The sequence below is a fragment of the Trachemys scripta genome, chromosome 9 (genome assembly GCF_013100865.1).
Source record: "Trachemys scripta elegans isolate TJP31775 chromosome 9, CAS_Tse_1.0, whole genome shotgun sequence".
Lineage (NCBI taxonomy): Eukaryota > Metazoa > Chordata > Testudines > Emydidae > Trachemys > Trachemys scripta.
In genome coordinates this window covers 104,868,917-104,893,658 of record NC_048306.1, presented here as the reverse complement: position 1 = coordinate 104,893,658, position 24,742 = coordinate 104,868,917, and the positions used below count along the sequence as shown (strand labels likewise).

At 46.5% G+C, this 24,742-nt stretch overlaps 2 protein-coding genes across 6 annotated transcripts in view; one reads left to right on the top strand and one right to left on the bottom strand.

Annotated features, from left to right (window-relative positions):
* The window catches only part of GPN1 (GPN-loop GTPase 1), a 48,892-nt gene extending 47,884 nt beyond the window's left edge, over positions 1-1,008 (bottom strand). For 2 of the 3 annotated variants that reach the window (XM_034781653.1, XM_034781654.1), the window contains exon 1: positions 797-1,008. The gene's annotated coding sequence lies outside the window, so the exon portion shown is untranslated. The remainder of the gene's footprint in view (positions 1-796) is intronic. The other variant, XM_034781655.1, reaches the window with a different exon arrangement.
* A 2,933-nt stretch (positions 1,009-3,941) lies between these two features.
* ZNF512 (zinc finger protein 512) overlaps positions 3,942-24,742 on the top strand; it is a 51,325-nt gene continuing 30,524 nt past the window's right edge. Inside the window, exons 1-3 of one of the 3 annotated variants that reach the window (XM_034781659.1) lie at positions 3,942-4,006; positions 4,366-4,421; positions 14,847-14,967. The gene's annotated coding sequence lies outside the window, so the exon portion shown is untranslated. The remainder of the gene's footprint in view (positions 4,007-4,365; positions 4,422-14,846; positions 14,968-24,742) is intronic. The other 2 variants (XM_034781658.1, XM_034781657.1) reach the window with 2 other exon arrangements.

The window sequence follows — 24,742 nt, the reverse complement described above, 5'->3', positions numbered from 1 at the left end:
AAGTTCAGGATGGCAAAGGACAGCCCAGAGGAAGAGAAAAAAGGGTACAGTAACCTACCAGACTGGAGCTAGAATCCAAACTTTGCATAAAACAGGGCAGCCAGAAGACATTTTTCATCTCTAACATGAAAGTTACATCTCTGACTTCTACTTTATTAACACACTTGATATCTTCATGTAAGCCAAAGTGGGAATTTGCAGTGGTACATACAAAGACCTAAAAAGTCACTTTGGAAGATCATAACAAATGGTGTCCTCCACCCCTCGAGTACATGAATCCTTCTAGATTAGATACCCCTGAAACTAAGTGACTATAACCATGCCCAGGATTCCTAGAGTAATTTCTCTACAGCTTGTATAGTAGAATTATTCGCTCCTTGCTTTATAATCTATTCCCCACTGTACACACCCTACACCTTATTTGCCTTCCTCATGGCTCTCAGACACTGTCCAAGCCTTACCACGTTCAATTACTAGCACTAATGCATTTGGAGGATGTGTGGTTTGTAGAAAAGACTGCTGTACAAAATAAAACCACACCATACCAAATCTAGCAAAGGAGAGACTGAGGATGGGTCTCATGAAAGGGCTTTTCACCGTAAGTGTGATTAGTAAATTAAATAATGGGCTTCTGCAGTGCAGTGGAAATTTAAATCCAGATTGGATAAGTCTTTTAAGGAAAATAACCAGACTATACTCTGAGAAGCTGGAGTACTGAAGGAAAGCTGGAGCAGACTAGTTGGCACTCTGACCCCAGAATACACTTCCTGTATGTGAAATACTTGTAAATCTTTACCAATGATTTTCTCAGACGCTCATATTCTGGACGATACTCCCTGAAAAGAGAAACGTTTTGAACATTTACTTATAAACAACATCTGTCCATTACCTAAGCCTCTGAGCATATTTCCATTAATCCAACAATTAAGACAACATTTAACATTACAGCTGTAACTAGAACAGATCCTGAATTTTCCATTACCCATAATAAACCAGACATTGAGTGAACAAATGGTGCCTTATTCAAGGGAGATTTTTTTTTCAAAAAGCATGTAGGAATGTTGACCAATACATGGGCTGTCCCTCTTAAGGCAGAAGATGAGAAGCTAAGGACAAATACAAAAACTGCAGCTGTTGCTCACACAAGCAAGCTGGCAGAGACTCAGCCCAGAGATGACTGAGATAAGGCTGCTATGATGAGGGAAACTGCCTGAATTGGTGAGGATGACATTGTGCAGTGTTGGTGTAGCCATGTCGGTCCCAGGATATTAGACAGACAAGATGGGTGAGGTAATATCTTTTATTGGACCAACCTCTGTTGATGAGAGAGACAAGCTTTTGAGCTAAACAGAGCTCTTCCTCAGGGTCAAGGAAAGGTACTCAGAGTGTCGCAGCTAAATACAAGGTCAAACAGATAATACATATTCTAAGGGCAGGTCTACACTACTGCTTAAGTTGATATAACATACGTCGCTCAGGAGTGTGTGAGAAAGCCACCAGTTATAGTGACCTAAGCGAGGTCCACAACGGCACTATGTCATCAGGAGATACTCTCCCGCCAACATAGCTTCCGCCTCTCGCGGAGGTGGAGTAATTATGCTGGAGGGAGAGTGCTCTCCCTTCGGCATAGAGCAGTGGTTACCAACTGGTTGATCACGATAGACTGGTCGATCCTAGAGAATCTCCCAGTTGATCGCAATCTTCGGCGGTGTAGCGAAGCTGCTGCTAAGTCAGGCTCCCTGCCTGCCCCGGCCCCGCACTGCTCCCGGAAGCGGCCAGTGCAGCCCCGCGGGTAGGGGTCTCCCTCCACACACAGCTCCCACCTGCAAGCACCGCCCCTGAAGCTCCCATTGGCCGGGAACAGGGAGCTGTGGCCAATGGGAGCTGCGGGGGCGGTGCTTGCAGAGAGGGGCAGCATGCAGAGCCACGTGCCCCACCAGGGACCGCAGGGGCACGTTGGCCTCTTCCGGGAGCAGCGTGGGGCCAGGGTAGGCAGGGAGCTTTCCTTAATGTCGCTGCACTGCCGACCAGGAGTCGCCTTAGGTAAGTGCCACCCAGCAGGATGCCGTACACCCCAACCCCCAGCCCTGAGCCAGCACCCCAACCCCCCTCCTGCACCCCAACCCCCTTCCCCAGGCTCAGCCCAGAGCCCCCTCTCACACTGCAAAACCCTTGTCCCCAGCCCAGAGCCCGCACCCCCTCCCAAGCCCAAACTCCCTACCCCAGCCCAGTGAAAGGGAGTGAGGGTGAGCGAGCGACCAAGAGAGGGGAGGATAGAGTGAGTGGGGCAGGGCAGATCCTGGGTTGCCTTTAAATTCAAAAAGTAATTTTGGGTGTAAAAAGGTTGGAGACCACTGGCATAGAATATCTTCACCAGACATGCTACAGCAGTGCACCTGCACTGATGTAGCGCTTCTAGTGTAGACTAGCCCTACCATTCAAGGTGAAGTGGCCTGTTAACACCACTGTGATCATAGGACAAAAATGGGGGTTAGTGGGTTACAGATGGTTGTAATAAGCCATAAATCCAATGTCTTTATTAAGACCATGATTTTTAGTGTCTAGCAAACTCATGAATTTAAGCTCCCAGACTCATCTTTTGAAACTGATAGGTCTGACATGGAGTGACTGCTTTGTGAAAAGTGTTCACCCACAGGTGATAGGGTATTTTTCGTCTTATGATTTTCCTGTCAGAGTTCATTTAAGACAGTGGTTCTCAAACTTTTGCACTGGTGACCCCTTTCACACAGCAAGCCTCTGAGTGCGACCCCCCTTATAAATCAAAAACACTTTTTTGTATATTTAACACCGTTATAAATGCTGGAGGCAAAGCAGGGTTTGGGGTGCAGGCTGACAACTCGTGACCCCCCCATGTAATAACCNTTTTTTTTTTTTGGTTTATGTTTTTACAGTCCAAATATTTGTAATAAAAAATAATCTAAAATGAGCACTGTACGCTGTATTCTGTTTTGTAATAGAAATCAATATATTTGAACATGTAGAAAAACATCCACAATTGAAATTAAATATTTGGTATTCTATTGTTTAACTGTGCGATTAATTGCGATTAATTTTTTTGAGTTAATCGCGTGAGTTAACTGCGATTAATTGACAGCCGTAATTATAACTTTTTTTTCACCATCCTATTCCTTAAGCGTTCAAATTTTTTTCTTTTTTTTGTTTTTTGTTTGACTGGTTCTGCCCACAGTGATCCACAGATCTTTCTCGCTTGTACAGTACGTTTAGAAGTCAGTAGTATATGTGAATAGTGAATTATTCCTTCCATTGTGCATATCTTTGCATTTATCAACATTCATTGACATTTGTTTGCCATCGTGCTGCTCATTTACCCAAGGTTTGTTAGGATCCCTCTGAAGTTTCTCCCCATTGCCTCTATCTCTGACCAGTCAACATAATTTGTGTCATCTGCAAATTTTGTCACCTCCCTACTAGCCCCCTCCTCCAGATAATTAATACATTAAGCAAGCCCCATCCTTGAAAGGGAACTTTGTGGCACCTGCTGTTAACCTTTTGCCATGAAGAAAATTGACAATTTAGCCCTTCTCTTTGTTTTCTGTCTCTTAGCCAGTTTCTAATCCATGATAGAACTTGACCTCTCACCGTGGACCAGAGCTGTTCTGTTACCCGAGTCAATCATATCTTTACTAGGCACTGGATTTGGGGAACCACTGGTGTAGCTTTTCTCAACACAGTGCCACCCATATCTTCAATGTTATAATGCTGTGAAGATGTAGATGTCCAGCCCATTTAGAACAGGAAAGCTATACACTCCGGGTTCCCAAGCCTGAAGCACAGAGGGCTATTGAAAAAGGGTTGTGCTGGCTGCTTGATATTGAAACTTAGTTAGGCCTGAGATGTTACTGAGGAGGGAGGTGGAAAATGAGACTTTGGGTGGGACTAATGGTGTGCAGCTGAGGTCCTTATTCTCTCTTAGGTGCCATATGAATTCCCATCACCTTGATGTCTTAAGTGCTGTCCCAACTTGGTGAGTTGCTGGGGATCTGATGCAATTGCCATCAAGTGATAGAGTCTAGGCTGAGTTTAGTCACTCCTCTATTGGGAATGAATGGCTTGGGATAATGGAAACTTCATTGTGCCCCAGTGCAAGAGAAGGGATTAGATCTCCCATTGCATGGGTTGGTCCCTATTCTAATTCCTTTACAAGTTCACCCGGGTTTGAGGCGGGGACAATAACTTTTTCACTGAAGAAGACAGCGCTTCCCCTTCATAAGTGATATGACCGAGATTAATAAGGTGCAGTTTATTATGTGAACTGAAAAACTAACACAAGAAGAAAAATCCTTATGGTACTATCCTGAATTGTTCCTCTTTCTGTTTTGCTAGGATACAGGACCTGGGCACAGACAATAGAAGATCAAGAGATCTCTGGAAAACAAAAAGTATGCCTACGTTTCTTTGAAATCTGGCTAAAAACAAGGAACAAAGTTGAGAAATTCTCACTGCAGAGTTCCATCCCCTCCTTTTAACAATGTCCTTAACCTTAAGGGCTATATAAATGGCACATTTTCCATAGTTTATCTTGGGCATGGATTAAGCTGGCTCACAGTGGTCACCATACCCCATTAATTGTAAGATTTTGTTTCAGGGGATTCTTTAGTAGGAGTAGAGAGGTTATTTTACCTCTGTATTTGGTACTTGTACAACTGCTGCTGGAATACTGTTTCCAGTTCTGGTGTCCATAATTCAAGAAGGATGTTGATAAACTGCAGAGAAGAGCAACAAAGAATAACTGAAGGATTAGAAAACCGACCTCATAGTGATAGGCTCAAAGAGCTCAATCTATTTAGTTTAGCAAAGGGAAGATTTAAGAGGTGACTTGATCCCAGTCTATAAGTACCTACATGGGGAACAAATATTTAATAATGGGCTCTTCGGTCTAGCAGAGACAGGCTGGAAATAAGATGTTCATTTTTAATGGTGAAAGTAATTAACCACTGGAACAACTTACCAAGCGTTGTGGTGAATTCTCCATCACTAACAATTTTAAAATCAAGATTAAACATTTTTTCTAAAATATATGCTCTAAGAATTATTTTGGGGAAGTTCTGTGGTGTGTGTTGAACAGAAGGTCAGACTAGAGCATCGGTTCTCAAACTTAATTACACCACAACCCTCTTCTGATGACAAAAATTACTACACGACCCCGGGGCGGGGGCAAAGCCTGAGCCCCACCGCCCTGGGTTGAGGGGCCAAAGCCTGAACCCCAACACCCGGGGCAGAGAAGCCAAAGTCAAAGCCCAACAAAGCCAGAGAAGCAAATGGAAGGTCCGGGGCAGAGCCGCAAACTTGCCGCTACTACGCGGAGCTGCATGCGATCTTAGGGGGTGCAGCCACCACTACCCCAACCGTGTGCTATGACTCTCTCACTGGAGAAACACACAGGGAAGACGGTTCGGGGAACGAGGAAGATGAGGATGGAGGTACTGTAGGTAGCTCACAGCAGCAAGGAAGCGGAGAAACCGGTTTCCCCACAGCCAGGATATGTTTGTGACCCTGGACCTGGAACCAGTAACCCCCGAACTCACCCAAGACCCTCAAGGCACACAGGAGACCTCTGGTGAGTGTACCTTTGTAAATATTTGTAAACATTACACATGGTTTAAAAGCAAGCGTGTTTAATGATTAATTTGCCCTGGCAATCGCGGCCAGTACATCTACTGTTAAAGTGTATTGGGATGGAGCGGAAATCCTCCAGGGACATCTCCAGAAAGCTCTCCTTTATGTACTCCCAAAGCGTTTGCAAAAGGTTTCTGGGGAGGGCTGCCTTATCCCGTCCGCCATGGTAGAACACTTTACCACGCCAGGCCAGTAGCACGTAGTCTGGAATCATTGCATAACAAAGCATGGCAGCGTATGGTCCCGGTGTTTGCTGGCATGCAGACAATATCCATTCCTTATCTCTCTTTGTTATCCTCAGGAGAGTGATATCATTCACGGTCACCTGGTTGAAATGGGGTGATTTTATTAAGGGGACATTCAGAGGCACCCGTTCCTGCTCTTCTGAACAGAAATGTTCCCCGCTGTTCACCCCTCCCCTCCACCGCGTGGTTAAGTGATCATCCCAGAGAATCATGTGTGTGTGTGGGGCGGGGGGGTGGTTTACTTGTGTTTGTGCCGCATGTTAACCGGGAAACCGCAGCCCCTCCTTTTACATTGAAAACCCATTTTAAATGGACAACCCAATTCATCCTTGATATGGGAAATGCGCTGCTGTTTGCAACCTTTCCCGCATGTTAAGAAGGTTAAAAAAGCCAAAACACTGTGGCCTACCATGGCTGCCTGCAAGCCGAAATATGCGACCTTGTAATGAAAGAGTGTACTCATTGTTCTCTAAAATGTGTCTTTTTTTAACCACCTCTCCCTTCTCCTCCACCAGCTGCAAATGTTTCTCCTTCGCAGAGGCTAGTGAACATTAGAAAGAGAAAACGTAGGACGAGGGACGATATGTTCACGGAGCTGCAGATGTCCTCCCACGCTGATAGAGCACAGCAGAATGCGTGGAGGCAGTCAATGTCGGACATGAGAAAAGCACAATATGAACGAGAGGAGAGGTAGCGGGCTGAATGGCGGGATGAAAAGAGCAAGTGGCGGGCTGAAGACGATAGGTGGCGTCAGCTTGCAGACAGACGGCAAGAGTCAATGCTCCGTCTGCTGGAGCATCAAACTGATATGCTCGAGCGTATGGTTGAGCTGCAGGAAAGGCAGCAGGAGCAGAGACCGCCGCTACAGCCCCTGTGTAACCAACAGCCCTCCTCCCCAAGTTCCATAACCTCCTCACCAAGACGCCCAAGAACACGGTGCGGGGGCCTCCATCCACCCAGTCACTCCACCCCAGATGATCGCCCAAGCATCAGAAGGCTGGCCTTCAATAAGAGTTAAAGTTTTAAAATGCAGTGTGTCCTTTTCCATCCCTCCTCCCCCACCCATCCCAGGCTACCTTGGCAATTATCCCCCTACTTCTGTGAGGAACTAATAAAGAATGCATAAATGTGAAAAAACAATGACTTTATTGCCTCTGCAAGCGGTGCTCGAATTGGGGAGGGGAGGGTGGGGTGGGGTGGTTGGTTTACAGGGAAGTAGAGTGAACCGGGTCGGGGGGGGGGCGGAGTTGAAGGGTTCATCAAGGAGAAACAAACAGAAGTTTCACCCAGTAGCCTGGCCAGTCACAAAACTCGTTTTCAAAGCTTCTCTGATGCGCATCGCGCCCTGCTGTGCTCCTCTAACCGCCCTGGTGTCTGGCTGCACGTAATCAGCGTCCAGGCGAGTTGCCTCAACCTCCCACCCCGCCATAAAGGTCTCCCCCTTACTCTCTCAGATATTGTGGAGCGCACAGCAAGCAGCAATAACAATGGGGATATTCTTTTCGCTGAGGTCTGAGCGAGTCAGTAAGCTGCGCCAGCGTGCTTTTAAACGTCCAAATGCACATTCCACCACCATTTGGCACTTGCTCAGCCTGTAGTTGAACAGGTCCTGACTCCTGTCCAGGCTGCCTGTGTACGGCTTCATGAGCCATGGCATTAAGGGGTAGGCTGGGTCCCCAAGGATCACGATAGGCATTTCAACATCCCCAACGGTTACTTTCTGGTCCGGGAAGAAAGTCCCTTCCTCCAGCTTTCGAAACAGAGCAGAGTTCCTGAAGACGCGAGCATCATGTACCTTTCCCGGCCATCCCACGTTGATGTTGGTGAAACGTCCCTTGTGATCCACCAGGGCTTGCAGCAGCATTGAAAAGTACCCCTTGCGGTTTACGTAGTGGGTGGCTTGGTGCTCCGGTGCCAAGATAGGGATATGGGTTCCGTCTATGGCCCCGCCACAGTTTGGGAATCCCATTTCAGCAAAACCATCCACTATTGACTGCACGTTGCCCAGAGTCACTACCCTTGATATCACCAGGTCTTTCATTGCCCTGGCAAATTGGATCACAGCAGCCCCCACCGTAGATTTGCCCACTCCAAATTGATTCCCGACTGACCGGTAGCTGTCTGGCGTTGCAAGCTTCCACAGGGCTATCGCCACTCGCTTCTCAACTGTGAGGGCTGCTCTCATCTTGGTATCTTGGCGTTTCAGGGCAGGGGAAAGCAAGTCACAAAGTTCCATGAAAGTGCCCTTACGCATGCGAAAGTTTCGCAGCCACTGGAAATCGTCCCATACCTGCAGCACGATGCGGTCCCACCAGTCTGTGCTTGTTTCCCAGGCCCAGAATCGGCGTTCCACGGCATGAACCTGCCCCAGTGACACCATGATTTCCACATTGCTGGGGCCTGTGCCTTGTGAGAGGTCTATGTCCATGTCAATTTCCTCATCACTCTCGTCGCCGTGCTGCAATCGCCTCCTCGGCTGGTCCGGGTTTCGCCTTGGCATGTCCTGGCTCTGCATATACTCCAGGACAATGCGCGTGGTGTTCATAGTGCTCATAATTGCCGCGGTGATCTGAGCGGGCTCCATGATCCCAGTGCTAGCTATGGCACCTGGTCAGAAAAAAGGCGCGAAACTAGTATCTGATGGACCAGGAGAAGGAAGGAGGGAGGGAGGGCCAAGTGACGACATGGCGTACAGGTACAGGGAGAAACACAAACAACTGTCACACAGAATGGGCCCCACCAAAGATTAAACTGAAAACCCTGGGCTTAGCAGGCCGTTGATTTCACGGAGGAAGGGGAAGCAAATGAATACAGAACAAATCTATTTTTTACATCTTAAGCTGGCAGCCAACGGTGCAGCATGAGTGATAGCCTCTCCAGTATGATGATGATGGATACCAATCATAATATACCATCGTCTGCCAAAAGGCAAGGGGCTGCTGCTGTGTAGCAATGCAGCCCCACGTCTGCCAGCCCCACGTCCGCCAGCACCCAGCATCGCCCTCGGCCTCTTCTGGGTGCTCAGCAGACAATACTGGGCAATTGGCAGAAAATAGTATACTACGACTGGTAGCCATCATCATCGAAACAGTAGCATGTCTGCCCAAGTGGCCATGATTGACAGCCATTCCAGTACGACGACGATGGGTACCAGTCATAATATACCATCGCCTACCAAAGGGCAAGGGGCTGGTGCAATGCAGCCCTATGGCTGCCAGCCCCACGGCTATCACTCATGCTACACCGTCTACCGCCAAAAGGCAGTTAGCAGCTGCTGCTGTGTAGCAATGCAGTCCCACGTCTGCCGGCACCCAGAGGACATATGGTGACGGTGAGCTCAGCTGAGCTGAGCGGGCTCCATGCTTGACGTGGTATGTTGTCTGCACAGGTAACCCAGGTAAAAAGGCGCGAATCTATTGTCTGCCGTTGCTGTGACGAGGGGGGAGGGGCCTGACGACATGTACCCAGAACCGCCCGCGACACTGTTTTGCATCATCTGGGCATTGGGATCTCAACCCAGAATTCCAAGGGGCGGCGGAGACTGCGGGAACTGTGGGATAGCTGTGGGATAGCTACCCATAGTGCAATGCTCCGGAAGTCGACGCTAGCCTCGTACTGTGGACGCGGTCCACCGACTAGAGCATTTTATGTGTGGACACACACAATCGGCTGTATACAACCGATTTCAATAAAACCGGCTTCTATAAATTCGAACTAATTTCGTAGTGTAGACATACCCTTAGACAACCAGCATGACCTTTGGTAAGTTGTTCCAATGGAATTGCTCTCACTGTTCAGCTTTTACACCTTATTTGCAGTCTGAATTTGTCTAGCTTCAACGTCCTGCTATACCTTTCTCTAATTGTTCCACGTATAGGTACTTAAAGAGTATAGTCAAGTCACCCCTTAACATTTTCTTTTTAAGTTAAGTAGATTGAGTTCCTTGAGTCTATCACTATAAGGCCTGGTCTACACTAGGCGTTTATGTCGAAGTTAGCGCCGTTACATCGAATTAACCCTGCACCCGTCCACACCGCGAAGGTATTTAGTTCGACATAGAGGTCTCTTTAATTCGACTTCTGTACTCCTCCCCGACGAGGGGAGTAGCGCTAAATTCGACATGGCCATGTCGAATTAGGCTAGGTGTGGATGGAAATCGACGCTAATAGCTCCAGGAGCTATCCCACAGTGCACCACTCTGTTGACGCTCTGGACAGCAGTAAGAGCTCGGATGTTCTGAACTGCCACACAGGAAAAGCCCCGGGAAAATTTGAATTTGAATTCCTTTTCCTGTCTGGCCAGTTTGAATCTCATTTCCTGTCTGGACATCGTGGCGAGCTCAGCAGCACTGGCAACGATGCAGAGCTCTCCAGCACTGATGGCAGTGCAATCTCAGAATAGAAAGAGGGCCCCAGCATGGACTGATCGGGAAGTCTTGGATCTCATCGCTGTGTGGGGCGATGAGTCCGTGCTTTCCGAGCTGCGATCCAAAAGACGGAATGCAAAGATCTATGAGAAGATCTCTAAAGACATGGCAGAGAGAGGATACAGCCGGGATGTAACGCAGTGCCGCGTGAAAATCAAGGAGCTGAGGCAAGGCTACCAGAAGACCAAAGAGGCAAACGGACGCTCCGGATCCCATCCCCAGACATCCCGTTTCTACGAGGCACTGCATTCCATCCTCGGTGCGGCCGCCACCACTACCCCACCACTGACTGTGGACTCTGAGGATGGGATAGTGTCCACGGCCGGATCCTCACACATGTTACCGGACGGGGAAGATGAGGAAGGAGATGAGGAGGACGAGGCAGTCGACAGCGCTCACAACGCTGATTTCCCCGACAGCCAGGATCTCTTCATCACCCTTACAGAGATCCCCTACCAACCCTCCCCAGCCGTTACCCCGGACACAGAATCTGGTGAAGGATCATCCAGTAAGTGTTGTAAACATCTAAACATTTATTTGTAACAGAACATGATTATTAACAATTTAAAAAATGGGTTTCTCATGATTACTTTGATTAACTTAACGGTTCAGTCATGGGCAGTGCAACTATTTGAAAAAAATCTAGCAATGTCCGGTTTGGCATGATTGTCCTGCCCAAGCCGCTCTACTGTTTAGTCCCTGCTACTGCAGCTACAGTAAGATGCGGTCTATATGTCCGGGGATGGAGTAGAAATCCTCCTGGGACATCTCAAGGAAGCTCTCCTGCAGGTAATTTGAAATCCGCTGCATTAGGTTCTTGGGGAGAGCGGCCTTACTGGGTCCTCCGTAGTAGGACACGTTGCCGCGCCACGAGACTAGCAAGTACTCCGGAATCATTGCTTGGCACAGCATGGCGGCATACGGCCCTGGTCTTTGAAGGCTTTCCCGGAGCATTCTCTGTCTGTCGCTCTCAGAGATCCTCATGAGGGTGATGTCGCTCATGATGACCTGCTTTGAATGAGGTAGGGGAATGTTAGTGTTGGGACTGCTTTACCGTTCCTTTACAGAACTGTAACCGCTGGTTTGCAGCCACGCGGTGGAGGCGGGAGAGGGTCAGCCGAAACGGATCGTTCCCGGGGACAGCCGCGAGGGTGTGGGACAGGAGCAGACTTCCTGCTTGCCGGATTGCTGGCAGCAGGGACCGACATTGATTTCAATGTGAAATGAGGCCATTGCTAATATTAAAGTTTTAAGCTGCCACGAATCTACGGCTTACCATGTCTGCGTGCAAGAGCAATTCCGTTGTCCTGACAGGGTTCTCAAAAGTGCTCTGCAAAACCCCAGACACTGAATGCGAAGGCCGAGAATTCGACCTTGTGCTGAGTGCGCATGTGATAGGTGCTGTGCATGGTCCTGTTCACAGAGAAAGACTATGTTCTTTGTTCACAAGTACATTTATCTTTCTGAGGAATTCACTCCCTTTTTCCCATTCCCACAGCCCCATCTGCGACTGTCTCACAACCTAGCCTGTCATCACACTCCCAGAGGCTAGGGAGGATTAGGCATAAGAAGAAGAGGACACGGGAGGACATGTTCTCAGAGCTTATAGCCTGCTCCCAAGCCCAGGCAGCACAGCAGACCCAGTGGCGGGAGAACTTGTCCCAAATGCACCAAGCCAACATGGATCGGGAGGAGAGGTGGCGTCAGGAAGACCAGCAGGCGACTCAAACCCTGCTTGGACTACTGAGGGAGCAAACGGACACGCTCCGGCGCCTTGTGGATGTTCTGCAGGAACGGAGGCAGGAGGACAGAGCCCCGCTGCAGTCCATCTCTAACCGCCCTCCCCTGCCACCAAGTCCCATACTCCCTTCACCCAAAGTGCACACAAGGAGAGGCGGCAGAGTCCCTGCTAACTCTCACTCCACCCCTGCAGAGAGCTCGAGCAGCAGAAGGCTCTCAGTCCCCAAAGTTTGACAAGTTCTTTCCTTCCCGCCTGACACAAGCCCCCGTCCAAGTTTCACTTCCCAGTCCCATGTGTAGTTGATAATAAAAAATATGTTTCTGTTAACTACTGTTTCCATCATGTTCTTTTGGAGGAGGGGGGGAAAGGGGGTTGGTAATTGGACAGGACAGTCACCTTTGGCAGGGTACATAGGCGGGGGCAGGCACAGCAGCAGGGCACATACATAGTGCAGTGATGCAGTGACTACTTACCCTGGTTAGTCTGGGAGGTTCTTTTCATGTTATGTGGTGGGGGGTGGGTTGCTCTGTGACTTTGTGGCAGGGGAGGGCAGTTAGAGATCTTAAGCGGCGGTCCTTAGGCAGGATCACAGAGCCACACAGCAGGGGATCTGTAACCGTCCCCCCCCTGCCACAAAGTCACATAGCCCCCCCCATACACACAGTCCCTATCAGGAGGGGTGACAGGCTCCGTTGAAAGAACCATCCCACCGCAGCGGAGCCTGTCAGTCCTTGAGTTTAGAAGCTGCATTCGCGCGACTACACTACACCCGCTCCGCACCACACTCTGCGTCCCAGTTTTTAAAAATTCCCGCGAAAACAGTATTAAAGAAAACGGTGTGCTTTATCAAAGTAGAACTATTTTTATTTTGAAACGTGTGTTGGGAGTGGGGTGAAGGCTTCTCTGTACACAAAATTAGAAAGTCACAGGTTACCCTGCTCACTGTGGAACTTTGCTTTCAAAGCCTCCCGGATGCACAGCGCTTCCCGCTGGTCTCTTCTAATCGCCCGGCTGTCTGGCTGTGAGTAATCAGCAGCCAGGCTACTTTCCTCAACCTCCCACCCCGCCATAAAGGTCTCCCCCTTGCTCTCACAGAGATTGTGGAGCACACAGCAAGCCGATATAACAATGGGGATATTGGTTTCGCTGAGATCACAGCGAGTCAGCAAGCTTCTCCATCTCCCCTTGAGACGGCCAAAAGCACACTCCACCACCATTCTGCACTTGCTCAGCCGGTAGTTGAAGAGTTCTTTTTCAGTGTCCAGGGCACCTGTATAGGGCTTCATGAGCCAGGGCATTAGCGGGTAGGCTGGGTCCCCGAGGATGACTATAGGCATCTCCACATCCCCAACAGTTATTTTGTGGTCCGGGAAGTAAATACCTTGCTGCAGCCGTCTAAACAGACCAGAGTTCCTGAAACACGAGCGTCATGAACCTTGCCCGGCCATCCCACGTAGATGTTGGTAAAACGTCCCCTGTGGTCCACCAGTGCTTGCAGCACCATGGAAAAGTAGCCCTTTCTGTTAATGTACTGGCTGGCCTGGTGGTCCGGTGCCAGGATAGGGATGTGAGTTCCATCTATGGCCCCACCGCAGTTTGGGAATCCCATCGCTGCGAAGCCATCTATGATCGCCTCCAAGTTTCCCAGGGTCACTACCTTTGGCAGCAGTACATCAACGATTGCCTTGGCTACTTGCATCACAACAACCCCCACGGTAGATTTGCCCACCCCAAACTGGCTCGCGACTGACCGGTAGCAGTCAGGCGTTGCAAGCTTCCAGAGGGCTATGGCCACTCGCTTCTGGACAGTCAGGGCTGGTCGCATCCGGGTGTCATTGCGCTTCAGGGCAGGGGACAGCAACTCACAAAGTTCAAGGAAAGTTCCCTTCCGCATGCGGAAGTTTCGCAGCCACTGTGATTCATCCCAGACCTGCAGCACTATGCGGTCCCACCACTCAGTGCTTGTTTCCCGTGCCCAGAATCGCCGTTCCACGGCATCAACATGACCCATTGCCACCGTGATGTCCTCGGCGCTGGGTCCCCTGCTTTCTGAGAGGTCTGTGCTACTCTCAGACTTCAGCCCATCACCGCGTTGACGTAGCCTCCTCGCCTGACTTTTCTGCATCTGCCTCAGGGCAACCTGTATGATAAGCTGCGAGGCGTTGAGAGCGGCCACAACTGCAGCGATGGTTGCAGCGGGCTCCATGCTCACAGTGCTGTGGCGTCCGCGCTGTCAATGACTTGAAAAGTGCGCGAAATGATTTCCCGCCGGCGCTTTCAGGGAGGGAGGGAGGGCGGGAGTGATGGACGGATGACGACAGTTACCCAAAAGCACCCTGGCCCCTTTTTTTTTTACCCAGAAGGCAGTTGCGGCTCCACCCAGAATTCCAATGGGCGGCGGGGACTCCGGGAACTGTGGGATAGCTGCCCTCAGTGCACCGCTTCCAATGTCGACGCTTTCCCCGTTAGTGTGGACTCACAAAGTCGAATTACTGTGCTTAGTGTGGACACACACGTTCGACTTTGCAATATCGATTCAAAATATTCGATTTAAGTAAAATCGAACTACTCTCGTAGTGTAGACAAGGCCTAAGGCTTATTTTCTAAACCTTTAATCGTTCTCGTGGCTCTTCTCTGAACCCTCTCCAATTGATCAATATCCTTCTTGAATTGTGGACACTAGACCTTGATACAGTATTAGAGCAGTGGTTGCCAAATACAGAGTTAAAATAACATCTTTGCTCCTACTGAAGATTATCTAATTTGTGCATTTCAGGATTGCATTAGCTGTTTTGGCCACAGTACCACACTGGGGATCTCATGTTCACCTGACTATCCACCAGGACCCCCAAATCGTTTTCAGAGTCACTGCTTCTCAGGATAGAGTCTCCCATCCTGTAAGTATGGCCTCCATTCTTTGCTCCTAGATGTATACATTACGTTTAGCCATATTAAAATGCATATTGTTTGCTGGCACCCAGTTTACCAACCGATACAGATTGCTCTCTGTCAGTGACCTATCCTCTTCCTTATTTATCACTCCTGCAATTTGTTATCTGCAAACTTTCAGTGCTAATTTTATGCCTTCTTCGAGGTCATTTACAAAAATGTTAAATAGAATAGGGCCAAGAATAGGTCCCTGTGGTACCGCAGTAGACACCACACCCATTTGATGATGATTACCTATTTACAGTTACATTTTGAGACATCTCAGCCAGCTTTTAATCCATTAATATGTGCCATGTTAGTTTTATCTTGTCAGTTTTTTATTCAAAATGTGTTGAGTACCAAGTCAAATACCTTACAGAAATCTATAGTACATCAATACTATTACCTTTATCAACCAAATTTGTAATCTCACTAATATATAGTTTGACAGGATCTGTTTTCCATAAATCCATATTGATAGGGATATATTACCCTCCTTTAATTGTTTATTAATTGAGTCCCATATCAGCCACTCCATTATCTTGCCTGGGATCCATGTCAGACTAGCAGGCCTATAATCACCCAGTCATCTCTCTTAAAAATACTGGAAGAAAGCCAATCTTCTGGAACTTCCCTGCTGTTCCAAGACTTATTGAAAATCAACATTAATGATCCGGTAAGCTCCTCAGTTAGCTCTTTTAAAACTCTTGGATGCAAGTTATCCAGACCTACTGATTTTAAAATGTCTGACTTCAGTAGCTGCTGTTTAACACCCTCCTGAGATACCAATGGAATAGAAAGTGTTATATAATATGATATCTGGTGGTTTTTTTTGTTTTTGTTTTTTTATCCAAATAGAGAGCAGAAACATTTACCGAATACTTTTCCTTTTCTGCATTATATTTGATGATTCTATCATTTCCAACCAGTAATGCCTTGTTAGGATTCTTTTTTCAACAATATACTTTAAAAAATCCTTCTTGTTCTTAATTCTGCTGGCCATAGAGTTCTCCTTGTGTCCCTTTGCTTCCCTTATCAAGTTTCTACAATTCCTAGTTTCTGATTTATATTCATTGCTATTTATATTCATTTATATTCATTCCCCTTTCTTCCATTTGTTTATATATATTATATATAGCTGTCTTTACTTCCCTTCTAAACCAAATTAGTTTTTTAACCAATCCAGCCTTCTTCCTCAGTTGTGGCTTTTTGAGCATCTAATAAAGTGTTCTTAAACAATTCCAAATGATCAGTCACATTTTTTGATTAAATTCTTCCTCCCAGTTGATTTGGCTCATAATTGTTTTCAGCTTTGTGAAGCCCCAAGTATATATATGTATATCATTGGCCTCGACTTTAGTGTGCAAACAGAATATAAATGTGATCAAGTCATGATTGTACTGAAGTTACTGCTAACTGATCACAGAACTAAAAATTCCTCTTTATCTGTCAAGATGAGGTCTCGTATAGACTGCTTTCATGTTGGATGTAATGCTTTCTGAGTTAGGAAATTTACCTGTAATATACCAAGGATGTTTTAATACTGGCATCATGAGACCTCCAGCATACATTACTCATACTGAAGTATTCCAGGATCACACAGCAATTTTTTCCTACACATTATAGGAGCCACTCATCCTGTTCATTAGCGTGATTTGGTGGTCTGTAGCAGACACAGATCAATACCCCATCTTGTGCTCTATCTGTTAGGACATTGATTTGTAAATATTCAAGATAATTTTCTTCCTGGTTATCAGTGATAGGAAAGAGGTAATGCCATTTTGGACATAGTGCCACTCCCCCTCCACTTTTGCCCACTCGATTTTCCTAAATAGGTTGTAACCTTTGATTTTTAACATTCCAATCATGGGAATCATCCCACCATATTTCACAACCACCAACCAGATAAAATTTATGTTCATGAATGAGAAATTCCTATTCCTCTTGTTTGTTACCCAGGCTCCTAGCATTGGTGTATAGGCAATTCAATAATCTGTCAATTAATCGCAGTTAACTCACGCGATTCACTAAAAAAAAATTAATCGCACTTTATAACAATAGAATACCAATTGAAATTTATTAAATATTTTTGGATGTTTTTCTACATTTTCAATATTGATTTCAATTACAACACAGCATACAAAGTGCATGGTGCTCACTTTATATTTGTTATTACAAATATGCACTGTAAAAATGATAAACAAGAGATATAGTATTTTTCAATTCACCTCATACAAGTACTGAAGTGCAATCTTTTTATCGTAAAAATGTAACTTACAAATGCAGATTTATTTATTTTTTGGTTACATAACTGCACTCAAAAACAAAACTGTGTAAAACTTTAGAGCCTACAAGTCCACTCAGTCCTACTTCGTATTCTGCTAATTGCTAAGACAAACAAGTTTGTTTACATTGACGGGAGATACTGCTGCCTGCTTCTTATTTACAGTGTCACCTGAAAGTGAGAACAGGTGTTTGCATGGCACTTTCGTAGCTGGCATTGCAAGGTATTTACATGCCAGATATGCTAAACATTCGTATGCCCCTTCATGCTTCGGTCGCCATTCCAGAGGACATGCTTCCATGCTGATGATGCTTGTTAAAAAAATAATGCATCAATTAAATTTTGACTGTACTTCTTGGGGGGAGAATTGTGTGTCATCTTCTGTTTTACCCACATTCTGCATATATTTCATGTTATAGCAGTCTCGGATGATGACCCAGCATATGGGGGGGAGGGATAGCTCAGTGGTTTGAGCATTGGCCTGCTAAACCCAGGGTTGTGAGTTCAGTCCTTGAGGGGGCCACTTGGGGATCTGGGGCAAAATCAGTACTTGGTCCTGCTACTGAAGGTAGGGGGCTGGACTCGATGACCTTTCAAGGTCCCTTCCAGTTCTAGGAGATGGGATATCTCCATTAATTATTATGTTCATTTTAAGAACATTTCACAGCAGATTTGACAAAACGCAAAAAAAGTATCGATGTGAGATTTCTAAAAATAGCTGCAGCACTCGACTCGAGGTTTAAGAATCTGAAGTGCTGTCCAAAATCTGAGAGGGACGAAGTGTGGAGCATGCTTTCAGAAGTCTTAAAAAAGTGACACTCCGATGCAGAAACTACAGAACCCAAACCACCAAAAAAGAAAATCAACCTTCTGCTGGTGGCATCTGACTCAAATGATGAAAACGAACATGCATCGGTCTGCTCTGCTTTGGATTGTTATGAAGCAGAACCCATCATCAGCATGGACGCATGTCCTCTGGAATGGTGGTTAGAGCATGAAGGGATATATGAATCTTTAGTGCATCTGGCACGTAAATATCTTGCAATGCCAGCTACAACAGTGCCATGCAAATGCCTGTTCTCACTTTCAGGTGACATTGTAAACAAAAAGCAGGCAGCATTATCTCCTGCAAATTGTAACCAACCTTATTTGTCTGAGTGATTGGCTGACCAAGAAGTGGGACTGAGTGGACTTGTAGGCTCTAAAGGTTTACACTGTTTTGTTTTTGAATGCAGCTTTTTTTTTTTTTTTTTTTTTTACATAATTCAACATTTGTAAATTCAACTTTCATAAGAGATTAAACTACAGTACTTGGATGAGATGAATTGAAAAATATTTTTTTGTTTACAGTGCAAATATTTGTAATAAAAAATATAAAGTGGGCACTGTGCACTTTGTATTTTGTGTTGTAACTGAAATTAATATATTTGAAAATGTAGTAAACATCTAAAAATATTTAAAATAAATGGTATTCTATCGTTGAACAGCGTGATTAATCGCGGTTAATTTTTTTAATCGCGTGACAGCCCTAATTTCTACTCTTCATGTCCTTTGGTTCCTTAATTAATTTTGTTCTCAACATTTCAGTTGTGTGCTGAGTGCTCATATCTTCCCTCTTTTTACCCCCTCCACTCCCCTGCTCCTTTTGTTATTAGTTTAATGTCCTCTTGACTACTCCAGCCAGCCTGTCTTCCTTCCAAACTATTCAGCTGCTCGCCACATAGAAGGTAGACCAACGTTCCACAAAACCAAAACCTTCCACCACCTACCTAGCCAGCAGTTCACTTCCAGAATCTTCTGCCTGTGGTCTTCTTTTGTTCGTAGGACAGGAAGGATCTCCGAGAAGATCTCTTGCTCATTCTTCAGCAAGCTTCTGAGTTCCTTGATGTCATCTATTATCTGCAAGATATCCCGTGAAACAGTGTCATTACTGCAGATATGAAGCAACACCAATGGATCCTTTCCTGTTGACTTAAAAAGCCTGTCTAATCTTAGAGTGACAGTCCTACTGTCTGCCTGTTCCTTGCAGAATGTTTGGGTTCTTGTGCGTATTGAATCTTCCTTGGACAGTTGGAGGACTCTGTGATTTTTCTTGTAGGTGGGGCTGAGTTGCTGTCCACAGGTGTGTCACATACATCTCTCCATTCCCTTGAACCAACTGGATCATGAGAGGTGTTGTCCACAGTTTCCATGTTTTGGATGTGGTATCAATTGGAAACTTTTAGCTGTGGAATTCCTTCTAGTCCTGTTCTCTATCTCCAGTCATGTAGACTGTCACTTTGACCTCTTGCCTCCAGTGGTTATGTGCTCCAAGGCTTCCTTTTTGACTTCCTCTCTCTCCAGTTCTTCAGTGGCAAGCTCCTTTCTTTCTTGAATCAGGGATGCTGATACTTCCTGAGCCTAACTATATGGGATGTCCTCAGCTTCTCTGATTCTCAGTAGCATTTCTACTTGCTCCTCCAATCCAAGAATCTTCTCCTCCAACACAGCCACCAGCTTGCACTTGCTTCACAGGAAGTCCCTTCTGGGTTCAGGTATGAAAGAAAACATGGCACATCCATTGCATGCACCACCACTGTTCATTGCTGGCTATCTTGAAATCACGCGTAGAGCTGACACTGGAAGGAAAGTTTCTCACGTTCCCTTTCCAAATGCCCTTTGAAACTCCCTGTTAGCTGTCTCTGTTTATGGCTCTCAAGTTCACCTGACAAGTGACTCTTTATAGTCCAAATCTCCTTGCTTAGCTCCGCCTCTCTCCACCAAGGAGCAATTAACCACTCAGAGACTGCTAACAGCAGAGTTGATCAAAGCTCTGAGGCTTAGAGCTGTGTGGCCTTTACCAAGCCACCAGCAAACAAGCCTGTCTCATCTACTTATTCAAGGGCCCACTGCCCAGCTATGCAGCCTGTACACAAAGAGCAAATAAACAGTCAAACAACCAACCCACAGACAGACCAAACACACCACTTACGAAGTCCCACTACCTCCAAGCACAGAGTCCCCAGTTACGCCCTCCGGAACTCCACTGTTAGCTGCATCTGTTTGTGGCTCTTGGGTTCACCTAGTACAGGAGTCAGCAACCTTTCAGAAGTGGTGGGCCGAGTCTTCATTTATTCACTCTAATTTAAGGTTTCACGTGCCAGTAATACATTTTAACGTTTTTAGAAGGTCTCGTTCTATAAGTCTATAATATATAACTAAACTATTGTTGTATGTAAAGTAAATAAGGTTTTAAAAATGTTTAAGAAACTTCATTTAAAATTAAATTAAAATGCAAAGGCCCCCGGAGCAGTGGCCAGGACCTGGGCAGTATGAGTGCCACTGAAAATCAGCTCGCGTGCCGCCTTCGGCACGTGTGCCATAGGTTGCCTACCCCTGACCTAATACATGACCTTTTTTATACCAAATCTCCCTGCCTAGCCAGCGTATCTCCGCTCCTCATCACCAGGGAGCTATTGACCACTAAAACTGCAAACGGCAGTGCTGATGAAAGCTCCAAGTGACCTTTACCAAGGCACTAACCAACAGATCTCTGTCAGATGCCTACTCAGGCCCATGACCCTGGCCCCTGCCAAGGATGAAAAGTGTTTACTCTTCTGACGATTTTTAACATTCTGTTCTGAAGATTTTGAAGCTGTAATGAATTAGGTGGATCCACTCCTGCTCAGGGTGTTTAAGGGCTCAGCTGACCCTCCCCCCCCTTCAAATGCACTTGTGTAGCTCTCCTTTAATGCCTGTCAAGTGTATGTAGAACAATAACTTCCTTTTAGATGTGTGAAAGACAGGGTGGGGGAGGTAATATCTTTTATTGAACCAACTTCTGTTGGTGAGAGAGACAAGCTTTCAAGCTACACGGAGCTCTTCCTCAGGTCTGGGAAAGGTACTCAGAGTGTCGCAGCTAAATCTAAGGTAGCACATATTCCAAGGGACCGTTCAAGGTGAAGTGGTCTGTTAACACCCCTGTAGTCGTAGGACGAAATAAGCCATAAATCCAATGCTTTATTAAGACCATGTTTTTTAGGCTAGGTCTACACTAAAGACTTTACAGTGGCACAGCTGTACCAATGCAGCTGCCATTGTAAGATCTCTCATGTAGCCCCTCTATGTCAATGTGAGAGAGCTCTCCCGTCAACATAATTAAACCATCCCCAATGAGCAGCGGTAGCTATGTCGGCAGAAGAGCGTCTCCCACCGACATAGATTCTAGGACTGGAAGGGACCTCGAGAGATCATCGAGTCCAGTCCCCTGCCCGCATGGCAGGACCAAATACTGTCTAGACCATCCCTGATAGACACTTATCTAACCTACTCTTAAATATCTCCAGAGATGGAGATTCCACAACCTCCCTAGGCAATTTATTCCAGTGTTTAACCACCCTGACAGTTAGGAACTTTTTCCTAATGTCCAACCTAGACCTCCCTTGCTGCAGTTTAAGCCCATTGCTTCTTGTTCTATCCTTAGAGGCTAAGGTGAACAAGTTTTCTCCCTCCTCCTTATGACACCCTTTTAGATACCTGAAAACTGCTATCATGTCCCCTCTCAGTCTTCTCTTTTCCAAACTAAACAAACCCAGTTCTTTCAGCCTTCCTTCATAGGTCATGTTCTCAAGACCTTTAATCATTCTTGTTGCTCTTCTCTGGACCCTTTCCAATTTCTCCACATCTTTCCAGAACTGGACACAATACTCCAGCTGAGGCCTAACCAGAGCAGAGTAGAGCGGAAGAATGACTTCTCGTGTCTTGCTCACAACACACCTGTTAATGCATCCCAGAATTATGTTTGCTTTTTTTGCAACAGCATCACACTGTTGACTCATATTTAGCTCGTGGTCCACTATAACCCCTAGATCCCTTTCTGCCGTATTCCTTCCTAGACAGTCTTTTCCCATTCTGTGTGTGTGAAACTGATTTTTTTCTTCCTAAGTGGAGCACTTTGCATTTGTCTTTGTTAAACTTCATCCCGTTTAACTCAGACCATTTCTCCAATTTGTCCAGATCATTTTGAATTATGACCCTGTCCTCCAAAGCAGTTGCAATCCCTCCCAGTTTGGTATCATCCGCAAACTTAATAAGCATATTTTCTATGCCAATATCTAAGTCGTTAATGAAGATATTGAACAGAGCCGGTCCCAATACAGACCCCTGCGGAACCCCACTCGTTATGCCTTTCCAGCAGGATTGGGAACCATTAATAACAACTCTCTGAGTATGGTTATCCAGCCAGTTATGCACCCACCTTATAGTAGCCCCATCTAAATTGTATTTGCCTAGTTTATTGATAAGAATATCATGTGAGACCATATCAAATGCCTTACTAAAGTCTAGGTATACCACATCCACAGCTTCTCCCTTATCCACAAGGCTCGTTATCCTATCGAAGAAAGCTATCAGATTGGTTTGACATGATTTGTTCTTTACAAATCCATGCTGGCTGTTCCCTATCACCTTCCAAGTGTTTGCAGATGATTTCCTTAATTACTTGCTCCATTATCTTCCCTGGCACAGAAGTTAAACTAACTGGTCTGTAGTTTCCTGGGTTGTTCTTATTTCCCTTTTTATAGATGGGCACTATATTTGCCCTTTTCCAGTCTTCTGGAATCTCTCCCGTCTCCCACGATTTTCCAAAGACAATAGCTAGAGGCTCAGATACCTCCTCTATTAGCTCCTTGAGTGCTAATAGAGACATAACATCTGTGCTTCTGTCTATGTAACTTGTCGGTCAGGGGTGTAGGTTTTTTCACACCTCTAAATGACTTAAGTTTTACCGACAAAAGTGCTAGTGTACACAAACATTTTGGCTAGCAAAGTTATGAATTAACAGGGCACTTCACCTTTAATGTTTCCTTAGAATATGTGCTAACTACTTATACTAAACTATCTGTTCAATCTTATACAGTAACTCCTCACTTAACATTGTAGTTATGTTCCTGAAAAATGATTTAAGTGAAACGATGTTAAGCGAATCCAGTTTCCCCATAAGAATGAATGTAAATTTGGGGGGGGGGGGTAGGTTCCAGGGAAATTTTTTTTTGCCATACAGTACAGTACTATAGTTGGGAGGTGCTCCTGCCTTACCCCATACAGGCACAGCCCACTGGCACTGGAGACAATGAGGCAGGCAAGGAGGCTGAAGGTGCTGTAGGCTAGGAGAAATACACTGTGCAGCGGCAGCTTCCCCTACTCTGCAAGCACCAGGGGCTGGGGGCTTAACCCTTGCCCGCCCACGCCACCCCTTTCCCCAAGCCCCCACCCTTAACCCGCCTCTTCTCCCCCCCCCCTTTAGTCTGCACGCCACGTCCTCGCTCTTCCCCTGCCCGTGGCAATCAGCTGGTTTGCGACATTCGGGGGGGGGGAGGAGCGAGGATTCAGCGCGCAGGCTCCCCCTGCCTCCTGCCCGCAGCGATCAGCTGGCTTGCAGCGTTTGGGAGGCAGGGAAGGGAGGGGGAGCCTGCGCACCGAGTCCTCGCTCCCCCCCCTTCCTCCTGAACGCAAGCCAGCTGATTGCCGCGGGCAGGAGGCAGGGGAGTGTGGGGGAAGGTGCTGATCCGTGGGGTCTGCTGGCGGGAGGCACTGTGGGGGGGGGGCGTAGGGGAGCTGATAAGGGGGCTGCCAGCTGTGGACAAAGTAGGCAGCCAAACGACATTATAGCAAAGCATTGCACAACTTTAAGTGGAGCATATTCTGTAATTGAGCAGGGACGTAAGATCGAAACAACATTAAGCGAGAGGATGTTAAGTGGGGAGTTATTGTATTTAGCTGTGACACTCTTATGCTCCTGAGGGCATTCTGCACCAAAAAATTAAAAATTCTGCGCACTATATTTTAAAATTTTGCAAAATTCTGCATATTTTATTTGTCAAAATAACTCTGTCAGTAAATATGTCTGTAACAATCCAGACACACACACACACAGATATATATTTTCCTCCAGGAGTAGAGTTAGAGACCCCTACAACAACCCAGTTTCTGTTTCTCTGCCCCCTCCCGCACAGAACCCAGTTGCAGGGCACCCTCCAGTCCAGACTCCTGCATCCCCTCTTCTCCAGAGCCCAGCTGTGGACTCCCTCCCCACCACCAGCCACCCCCACCTCCCTCAAGAGCTCAGGGATCCAGAGGAAGAAACAGCCAGATGCTGAGTCCTGGGCTTGTATGGAGTTTCCTGCAGGATGCTTCCTTCCTTCAGGGCATGTTGAGAACTGTAGCTGCTGAGAACCCTCTAGCCCCCCCCCCCCCCCCCCCGGCAGTGTCTTCTACAATTACTCCTCACTTAACGTTGTAGTTCTGTTCCTGAAAATTGCGACTTTAACAATGTTAAGATAATCCAATTTCCCCATAAGAATTAATGTAAACGAGGGGGTTAGGTCCCAGGGAAATTTTTTTCACGAGACAAAAGACACTCTCTCTACACACACACACACACACACACACACACACACACACACACACACACACACACACAC